Genomic DNA, 10,811 nt, shown 5'->3' with positions numbered 1-10,811 from the left:
GTAGGAAGTGTCTACACCACAGCAGCAAGGCTGTACCTGCACAGCTGTACCCGCATCGCTGTACCTGCACGGCTGTACCTGCATCGCTGTACCTGCACAGCTGTAGTGTAGATGTGCCCTAAATGTAAAAGTGTGATTTAAAGGTGCATCGATAGCATCTGCTACTTGTGTTAACCAGCACCGGCTGCTCTGTTGGTCAGAAGTCAGAGGCTACAGGCAGCATTGTGGAACCATGTGGCTCACACTTTGGCTACTCCAAGATTAGTGGCAGTGCATTTCTTCCTGCTCTGGGCTTCATTCTCATCCCCCTGAGATCCTGGAAGCAGGCTGGGGGTCTCGGCTGAGAGCACCAGGGAGTAGCAGAATGGGGCCCACTCTGCACACAGAATCACGAGCCCTGCAAATCCCAGTGCAAGTGAGTGGGTGGGCGAGTGTGTGGGGCGCACCTGTGTGGCTGATGTAAATGCAGAGCAACAGCTGTAATGTTACACTGGATGGTTAAGCCAGAGAATTGTGTCTGGAGTAGTGGAGTGTATCGCTGTGAAGCCTCCTTCCTACTTGTGAATCGGGCACTGAGCTGTTCTATGGGCCACACTCTGTTCTGGGTGACCACAGACACATACACGCGTCTTTAATTTTCCATTTGTGCAGCAAGTATCCGCCTCTGTCTGAACCGTGTGGCTCACTGAGCGTGTTCTCTCATCCCGAGAGGCGTCTGTTCCTCCTATTTCATTTTCCATCTGGGTGGGCTTCTTCCTGGAATTCCCCCTGCAGTCAGCAGCGGTGCTGTGGGAAGAGAGTATTTATATATACCCTGCCCCCCAGGAGATCACATGGCGGAATGTCCCTGGGATACAGTCAAAGGCAGCTGATGGCAGAAATAACAGGTCAGGGTAGATGAGCCATCGTGGCCGCATGGAAGTGACCCAGCCCTCTCCAGAGAACGGAGAGGCAAGTGTGTATGTGATGTGTGGCCAGAAAGGGTTAAACATCCTGCTGAATAAATGACTTAAATCCAACCCTTAAAGACATGTGGGGAGATAGGTAACGGTCAACGATGTAATCAACAGTCCCTGTCTATGCTGTATTCTGATAATTCAGAGATCAAAGAACATCCTCGCATCTACATGAATTGTAAACACGGGCTATCGCTGTATTCATCTCTCTTTGCAATGTAGAGCAAATCATCGTGAATATGGTAGAAGAACAGGCAGTTGCCTTATGTTAATTCGTATAGCTAAGTACGAAGGATAGACTGCCTAATGGATAAATTGCCTTATGCTAATCTGTGTGAATAATGAACGATGATGCTTAGGAAATAAGGACCTATTGTTCCCTGAGGGACTCCAACTTGTCAAAGAAGACCTGAAATTGTATAAAAGATCTTTGGGTCCTGATCCTTTTTATCTCAGATCTACTTACGCTTCACCAGGGGAAGTTTGAGTCACAAGATGAGATCTCAGTTCAGCTGGTACACCCTGGATATGATATTGGACATTGGACTCTAACCTATGGACTAAATTCTAAAAGAACTCTTTGCAGCTACAAAGCTCCCCATCTCTGCTATGAATCCGAACCTCAAGAATTGAACTCATGGCTGTAGGTATATTGATCTTTTAACCATACTCCCTCTCTTTTAATTTTTTAATAAAAATTTTAGTTTAGTTAATAAGAATTGGCTGTAGCGTGTATTTGGGTCAAATCTGGAATATTCATTAACCTGGGAGGTGATGTGTCTGATCCTTTGGGATTGGTAGAACCTTTTCTTTTATATGATGAAATAAGATTTTCAGAAATCTTCGTCCTATTTGACTTGGGTACCTGGATGGAGGCCTGAGGCTGGATTACTTTAAGGGAACTGTGTTGTTGGCTTCTGGACAGCCCGTAAGATAATAAAGAAGCTGTTTTATGCTGGCTGGGTAAATCTAAGTATTGAAAATATCCACCAGCTTTTGGGATAATCTGCCCCATTCTTTGCAGTTCACCCTAATTGAGTGACCTCAGCTGGCCCCCACTGGGACCCCGGTCACAGTGAGCCAAAAGACTGCGTCTGCGGGACACATCAAACCAGCGGAGGGAGGTTGGCATCGGGTTGTTGGAAATGGGAGTGACAGGGAAGAGGGAGGGGTGGTGTGGATCTGCTGGTCGGTCAGTGTGCGTGTGGGTCCATTGCCCTGTGCATGTCCCTGGGAGGATGTCTGGCCAGCTCAAAGAAGCACCAGGCTGGGAGAGCTGAGTTCTGAAAACAACTTTCCATTCAGCAAAACCACACACCGGCAGCACAAACATCAGTCTGGCTTGAGACGAACCCGCTGTTCTCCAGACCCTCTGCCCCCTGCTCCTGAGGGGCCCTGCAGGATCTCCCCGCAGCTAGTCAGACTGAGCCAGATTCTGCCCTCTGTTCCCGTGGGGTGAATCAGGAATGAGCACAGCGCTGTGCATGGGGTTGCTCTGGGTTTACACCCTGGGAACCTGGCCAGGAGTCTGCTAGAAGGCGAGCAGTCTCTCTGTGACACAGCTGGATGTCATTCCAGCCCTTTGAGCAGCACTGCGGCCTGCCCGGGAGAGGGATGGGATCTGAGCCCTGTAATGGAAAGTCCCCGCAGGGATCCAGGGGCAAAATGCCCAAGGAGCAGGGGAGGAGTCATGGGACCACAGGCTGTTATGTGTCTAGTGCCCCTTGCTAGCAGTTTCCTATGGGGCCATTTCTCCCCCCTGTCCCACCACGCTGCTGCAAGGGTCAAAGGTGCTGTCCAGAAATACAGCCCCTGGCTGAGATCTTAGCACCGTGCAGCATAGCTGGGGGCAGGGGAGTGCGACGCAGGCAGCCGCGTCTGCGAAGTGAAACTCCCCAGCTGATGGACTGCAGGGCTGCCTGTTCTCTCTGCAGGCTGCTGCGTTCCCAGGTCACCCAGACCCGGCGAACCGGACAAACAGCAACACACCAAGGCCACTTCCTGGTTCTGCCCCGGGCATCCCCATTGACCTCAAGAGCCCTGCGGGGCTGCTCATCTCCTCCTGACAGTCACATGGGTCAGCTCTCCTGACTGCGACACTGCGGCTCACGCGGTTCTGTCCTGGGCCCAGCACGTCTAGGGACGTGTTCCCTGGGGAGAGGGTTGGTGGTGCGCACAAACAGCAAACTGGGCACACAACTCTTCCCCACCCCCAGGGCTCCCAGGAGCCGCACGGGGTCAGACACTGAGACAGGCCAGTCCCGCTTCAGCCTGCACTCGTCCAGTGCCACTGTAATAGTCCTTCTTCGACTGTCCCACAGTGCACCGGGGCTCCCAGAATCCACTGCCTCTGGGGGCTGAGCACCGGGGGCATTGCCGGTGCATTGCAATGGTGGGGTGGAAGTGTCACATGTCAGCCCACGAGCCAGCCCGGTGAGCGCTGACCGTCTGGGCTGGCTCAGTTCAGAACAGCTCAGACTCGGCCCGACGGCGTCAGGCCCAGCCCCCTGCACTGCTGAGCAGGGGACTCGCTGGCTCAGAAAGGGCCCAGTGCTGCTCTCAGAGGCAGTGGGAGGAGGAACAGCAGGACAGCCCCTGCCCGGCCTTGCTCAGCCCAGGGACTCGCCCGCGGTTCAGGGGCTCTGGGACGGGGAGCAGCAGCTGGCCCAGGAAATATTGTCCCGGGGTGACAGGGAATTTGCATGGTGCTCAGATGCCCCCTGCTGGGAGGCTGCAGGAAAAGAGGCCATGAGGGGCCCCTGCCCGGGCTGTCCCTGCTCTCTGGGGAGCTCTGCACCCAGGTCGCTCTGGCTCCAGTTTTCCAAAGTGACCTCCAGCTTCTGGCACCGGGGGCCTGGTCAGTCAGAGACGCTCAGAGCCCCCAGGTCCCACCGCTCTCAGCAACAGCTGCGGGCGGGCGGGTGCTCCAGGAGGCTGGAGCTGGGCACCCCAGTCCGTCTCTCTGATCCACGGGCCAGTGCCTGGCCAGGCCAAGGGCAGCAGAGCACACTGGCCCCTGCGTGCTCACTGACACCCCCAGCTCACTGGCCACAAGGAGCCCTGAAATCCCCACTGATGCAGCCCCCCAGGATCTGCGGCTCCTCCCTGGGAGGCACTGGCCAGCTGCAGTGGGGCTCAAGGGTGCTGGAAGGGAAGGGGGTGCTGCAGCAGATCCCTCGGTGGTGAGCCCTGGCTGGCCAGCATGGGGGCAGCAGGCTCAGGGTGGAACGTGCTGGGCTGGTCCCAGGGAACCGCAATGTGATTCTCCCTTTTGCAGAGTAATTTTTTTTCCAGGAGCCACGTGAGGTCGGAGCTGCCCATCCCGTTGCACAGCCTGGAGGGGAAGCTTTGCTGTCCCAGGAGGAAGCCAGGTTACATAACAGAGCTGGTGCTCAACTCCAGCAGGCAGCTGGCGCAGGAAGCCCTGAGATACATGGGGGGGGGGCAGGCTGGGTGCCCCAGGACGGGGGGGAGGGGGCGGCGCAGGCTGGGTGCCCCAGGACGGGGAGGGGCGGCACAGGCTAGGTGCCCCAGGACGGGGGGCGCAGGCTGGGTGCCCCAGGACGGGGGGGGGGGCAGCGCAGGCCGGGTGCCCCAGGATGGGGGGAGGAGGTGGGGCGGCGCAGGCCAGGTGCCCCAGGACGGGGGGAGGAGGGGCGTGCACAATTACTCCTTGAGACATGGCATACGCAGGTGAAGAGAGATGCATCGCTCTGTACAGCAAAGTGGGACCCAGCTTCCCCCAGCTGTAAATCCCTCCCCCCACCATGCATAAAGGCCCCAAATGGCTCCACGCGGAGCCACCTCCTTCCCACTTTCCTGTTTATTTTGGCTGTTTTCCCTCTTTACCACAAACAATGGATGGGAAGGAGAATTCGGTCTCCTCTGGGCGGGCCTGGAGCAGGGAGGACCGGGGGCCAGAACTCCTGGGTTCTATTCCCATCTAGGACACAGAGTCACTCAGGCTGAGTCCATGCCTTGCTCTGTGCCTCAGTTTCCCCTCAGTGAAGTGGGGCTACAGGCCCTGCCCATCTGCCGGTGGATGAGCATCTGTCCATTAATGCTGGTGCCAGCTGCCGGGAGATAGATACATCTGCTGGTGGAGATGCTGAGCAGGGCCCAGGGGAAGAGGAGAAGTTAATGGTGTTTTGTAACTGCTTCCCGCTGGGGGTTCCCAGGAAATTCAGTACCCTCAGGGAAGCACCCTGGGCGGGGCTGGGTGTGCTGCAGATCAGGGTGCGAAACACCCAGAGAGGTTCCCAGCGGAGTCCGGCCCCGCTCGGCCCAGCAGGCTAGGGCTGAGTCTGGCCCCATGGACTCACCCTCGGGGCTTGCCTGGCACAGCTGCTGTGGGAGGCCCTGGGCTCCCGTTCAGCCAGGACTTGCGCACCTGGGGTGGAGTTTAGGGAGGCGCTTACCCTGCCTGTGCTGACTTGTACCAAGGCCCTGGGGGAACCTCGCCGCCCCCTGCGAGGGAGGGAACTGAGCCCCTGTGAAAATCTGTTCTGTCCCCAGCCGGCTCTGGTGGCCACACGGACAGTACTGACACTTGGTGCCATCGGCGCCTTCTTTGGTGGCCCTTGTGGCTTGAGCTGCGGGGGCTGCAGCCCAGTTTCTTGTAGACACGAGCCCAGGCCCCCTGGGCTGGCTGGGCCATGGGCCCAGTGCCGTGGAGCCGGGGAGCCTCCCCCCGCTCCGGGGGTGCACAGAGACCCTCTGTCTCCAAGGCTGGTGCCCCAACCCACGCCCCCGCCCCCCTCCAGCAGACTGAGGCGAGTCCGGGCAGGCCCTGGCTGGGCCAGTCTGGGGCGAGGCCGTTGGGTAATTAATGCCGATTAACAGTGTAACGTGTGGATTCTTCTCAGGTAACAATTCCCCAGGGTTGGCGCCTGCTGCTGCGCTGCCCTGCACCTGCCTGCGGGGCTGGAGCTGGGGCATCTGCCAAGCCAGCCATGGCACCGGGGGGATGGCAGGGCAGGCGTCAGCAGTGGCAGAACTTGCTTCTCGGGGGCTCCGTGCTTCGCCCTGGAAGCAGCAAAGGCTGAAGTCACCAGCCTGGGCCAGGACGCAGAGTGCAGGGCTCGGCAATGGGGAGGCCCCTGGAACAAGGCTGCTCTGGGTGGCAAGGGGCTGAGTCCTGGCTGGTGTCAGCCAGAGAGGCAGGATCCTCATGCAGCCAAGCCCCCAGCTATCCCAGCCCTGGGCTCCCCCCCACCCAGCTCTGCCAGTGCCCTTAACATTTGGGTTGAGAGAGACCTGGTGAATTATTATCTTCCTCTGGGAGAAAAAGTATTTTCTAGCCTGAAGGTCCCTCTAGGGTCAGGCGGTATCTCGTTAAACCCCCAGCACAACAACCCCCCCCCCCAATAACTCATGGCCCTTCTTGGCTGGGGGGGGATCAGTGGGGCGGGGGCAAATAGCGCATCTCCTACTGCTCCAACCACAGGGCCCCTTCCAGCCGGCTGTGCCCCAATCCCACCAATTCGGGGGGGGGGGCAGCGTGGCTCCTGGGGAAGGGCAGCAGCTGGGCGGCCCATGGGAAGGCTGGCTCCAGCCCCAGGCAGCCTTGTTCCCACGACCCCGGGGCCAGACACTCCCTCAGGTCACGCCTGGCAGGGATCTTATCAGTTTGGCCCCCTGCCTGCTGGGAACACAAAGGCTGGGGGGCGATTGGCATCTCAGAGCTGGGCTGGGGACGCTCAGCCCCCCAGCCAGAGACTCCCCCAGTCACACCCCCATAGAGTTCCCAAGCTCCCTGAGCTACGGTGATGGGAAATGCACGCCCCAGAGGGGAACACTGCCCCCTCCCGCCGGCTTCACCGCCCGGGGATCGTTTCCTCTCTGAGCTGCCTTTTCCTGCCTGATTTACCAGCCAGGGTGAGGCCACCAATTCACCCAGCAGGGTTGGGGGGACCTGGGAGCCAGTTCTGAGAGTGGGACAGGATCTAGTGGGTTAGAGCGGGGGGGCCTGGGAGCCAGGACACCTGGGTTCTATCCCCAGTTCTGAGAGTGGGACAGGATCTAGTGGGTTAGAGCAGGGCGGCCTGGGAGCCAGGACGCCTGGGTTCTATCCCCAGTTCTGAGAGTGGGACAGGATCTAGTGGGTTAGAGCGGGGGGGCCTGGGAGCCAGGACACCTGGGTTCTATCCCTGGCCTGAGCAGTGGCAAGTCAACCTCAGCCCCGGTGTAGACAGAATTCCTCCATCAACCTGGCTACTTCCTCTTGGGGAGGTGGGTTAGCGACGCTGCTGGAGAGTCCCTCCCTGGCGCAGGCAGTGGCTGCACTTCAAATGCTACAGCATCTCTGGGTCAGTCCAGAGTCAGGGTGGGGAAGGGGTGTGACTCCAGAGTGACCGGGGCCAGAATCTGGCCTGTGGGCTAGTCCGGGCCCATTTCAACCCCCCTCTGTGGCGTCCCTTGTTTGGAGGGCGCAGGGACTGGGTGCTGGGGCCTTGAGCCAGGGCTCCCGGGGAGATTTGTGGAACTGGTCCCGTTTAGGGACAAAGCAATGTGGCCCCAGGGGAGGGGTCTCCCCCGGGAGAAGGGGGGGGGGGCTGAGCTGGGGGCAGAGCAGTGGGCCAGCCCGGAGCCAGTCACCACTGCACTGCCACCCGCAATAACACATGAAAGAATTCAAGTGGAGAGGCTTTCATGAGACTTGGGGCAAGTGTGCCAGGCAGGAAATGCCTGAGCATTGCCAGGGGAACCCGGGCCAGCTCTGAGCCCGCCGGCTCCTTCCCCGTGGGGAGGGGCGAGACTGAGGCCAGGACTGGCCCCGGCCCTGCCCTTGCTCTGGAGGAGGAGCTGCAATGGCCAGGACGTGCAGGTCTGGTCTCCCCTGGGGGCCCTGTCCCAGCCCCAACATTGCCCACTCAGACCCAGGCCCACGGGCCGGAGCCCCGGGGCTGGTCAAGTTACAGTCTGGGCATTTCGATCCTTGGCAAAGCCCCCCAGCTCCTGGTGCTGCCCAGCTGTCAGCCCATGTCACTCCTGTGCCTTGACGCTGCACCTCTGCCCAGCCATCATGCCATGCCGCTACCCTGCCTTCACACCAGGCCGCACCTCTGCCCAGCCATCATGCCATGCCGCTACCCTGCCTTCACACCAGGCCGCATCGCTGCCCGGCCGTCACGCGGCACTGAGCTGTTTTGCTGATGCTGGGTCCCACCCCAGAGGCAGCTTGTGATGGGCCATCAGCCTCCAGCACACGCCCTGGTGGCCCTGCCCGTGCCAGCCCGATACTCAGAGCCAGGGTCTAAGAACAAGAGGCCTCCTTGGTGGGGTTTCATTAGTTAACTCCTTTTACAGGGTACAACCCCCCCCCCCCGTTAGCCCCTCAATATCCAGCCCTTCTTCTGGCTGGGGGCTAACGCCAGCAAGTGTCACCTCCCACGTGCAGGCCTTGAATCCTGCCTCCCCCCGGAGCTGGGTGACGCCTCAGGCCCTCTCTAGCCCTCAAGCAGCTTGTCGTACTCACTTCTCTTCACCAGCCAGCAGCTCCTGCTAAGGTCCCGGGAGCCCCTCCTCCGGCCGCCACCTGGCAGCCTTTGCCGGCCCCAAGTCCTCGTTAGCCAATGAGCTGCCAGGCGGCCCCCTCGCCAGGTCATTGCTCACAGGTGGGCCAGGATGGGCTCCCAGGGGTGGCTACATGCGACATGGCTGCACTGCGTGGCAGAGGGAGCGACGCTGCATGAGCACAGCCTGGGGCCGACCCTCCTGGGAGGGTGAGGGCCCAGGTACCCCTCAGTGCATCACTTACCCCAGGTCAGTGACGTCGTCAAGCAGCATGTAACGAGCCCTGTCGGAGATCAGCACTAAACTCCTCCAGCCCCCGCCCCAATTAACCGTCATTAACCCGCTGCCTAATCACCCCCAACATGAGCTGAGGAACCCACGGTGCTGCTGGGCCCCGATGACCAGATCCTCACCCTTCTAAGTGATCCAGAGCAGAGCCCAGCCACCGGATCGCTGGCCCCAGCGCAGGCCCTTGGCTGGCTCTGTCGGCCTCAAGCCTTGGGATGTTTCTAGGGGACTAGGGAGCGTTCGTTTCCCCATTTGGTGCTGACCTCACAGAGCCAGATTCTTTATGGAGCTTTATCCCCGGGCCAGCCCCCAGGCCACGACTCTGCCCCACGACTGCCCTCCGAGGCTCCACGGCTAGTCCAGGGCAGAGACTCCCCCTTTTTCCTTCACAGCTGGACAGGACCATGACTCTGGGTTTGGCAGGGGCCTGCTGGGCCACCCAGTCCCTTGGCTCTCCCTGCTGCACAGGGACTGTCCTCTCCCTGGCTGCGGCTCCTACCAGCTGGGCCGGGGGGAGGGGGTCCCCAGCTGGGATGGGCTTGGTGTCTCTTGGTGGGTGCTCCATGGAAGCTGGGCCTCCCAGCCTGGCAGCCAGGTCCCTGCGTGGCCCAGTGCCACATGCCAGTGGGAAGGACGGGGGGGGGGGGGGAGCACTGCGCCATATGTGAAACAAGCCCGTGGGGCTGTATTGTTCCCTTCCCCAGTCGCAAACGAGTCCAGACAGGCAGCTCCGTCTGCAGCAGCAGCAGCCACTCACCACAAAACTGCAGGAGAATTGTACTGAGCAGCGATGCCAGCAAGCGTGTGGGGCATGGTGCCACCGGCCCGGCAACCCAGCCTGCAGGGGGCACCTGGAGACACTGTGGGTTGGGACTGAGGGACAACCAGCAGAGCTGGGGGCTGGCAGCGCCCTAAGCTGCACAGATCACGATTTGCCCTTGGAAGCAGGGAGTGGCTGGTAGGGAGCTGGTGATAGGCAGGGCCCTGTGGGGCTGAGCCGTGGCCCATAACGCGGTGGGGCAAGGCTTACGCCCTCCCTGCTGGGGGGACAACGTTCCCGTCTCCGGGGCCATCCATCAGGCACAAGCACAATGCCTCTCCCATGATCTCTCCTCGCTGGAGCCCCGTTTCACAGCGTCCTGCCCCCAGCAGCGGCCGTGTCCTACCCCAGAGGTGGGAGCTGTGCATGGTAGCAAAGCCCCTAGGGAGACAGGTGTCCTAGAGATGCCAGGGTGATTCTCCACCTGCACCTCTGGCTGGCTCCTTGCTCCTCTCCAAGCATCGCGGCCAGTCACAGCCTGAGAACCGGCCCCTCTGATTCCTGCCGCATCCCCTGGCAGGTCTGGTGCTGGAGGCAGAAGCTCAGATGTAACGTCCCTCCAGCAGGCAGCGCCAGCCAGGCCCGAGCGGCTTTGCTGAGGTGTGAAGCAGCAGAGTCAGTGTGCACCAGCGCTGAACACCAGCCCGGCCAGGTCCCAGGGGGCTCAGCCTGACCCTGGAGCAGCGTCTGTGCGCGGTGCCCGGAGCTGAGCAGAGCCTTGCTGGGGACAGTCAGACCATGAGGCTGCACTTTGCTCTGATAACTTGACTCAGGGAAGCAAACGGGTGGGGCCTGGAGAACTGGAGGCAGCAGCTGGTGGGACTGTGGTGGAGGATGCTCCAAAGAGGAGCCAGACTAAACTCCGCCCCTTGCCTTGCCCCCTGGCGCTTGGTGTGGCCTCTCTGGATCCAGATCCTCCTGCTGGGCCTCGCTCTGCACTGGCCAGCTCCCTCTGCAGCCTGGGGGCTGTGCTGACCCTGTACACACCCCTCCGGGCTTCCCTCCCAGCCACGCTTGGCTGGGGCCGGAGGAGGGCACAGGGCTGGCATGCAGAGCTCTCACCCTGGGCACCAGACAGACGGGCCCACGAGATGCCCTATCACCATCCCTGGGGTAGTTACTGCGCAGGCTTCTAAGCAGCAGGAAGGCAGGTGGATCCCAGCTGGGCCTGCCCAGGGCCGCTCCGAATGGGGTAATGTCTGCGGCTGACTGGCTAAAGCCACAATGACATC

Source organism: Mauremys reevesii, linkage group 27 (genome assembly GCF_016161935.1).
Source record: "Mauremys reevesii isolate NIE-2019 linkage group 27, ASM1616193v1, whole genome shotgun sequence".
Taxonomy (NCBI): Eukaryota; Metazoa; Chordata; order Testudines; family Geoemydidae; genus Mauremys; species Mauremys reevesii.
The sequence above is the reverse complement of the archived record's forward strand: the minus strand, read 5'-3'. Positions refer to the sequence as shown.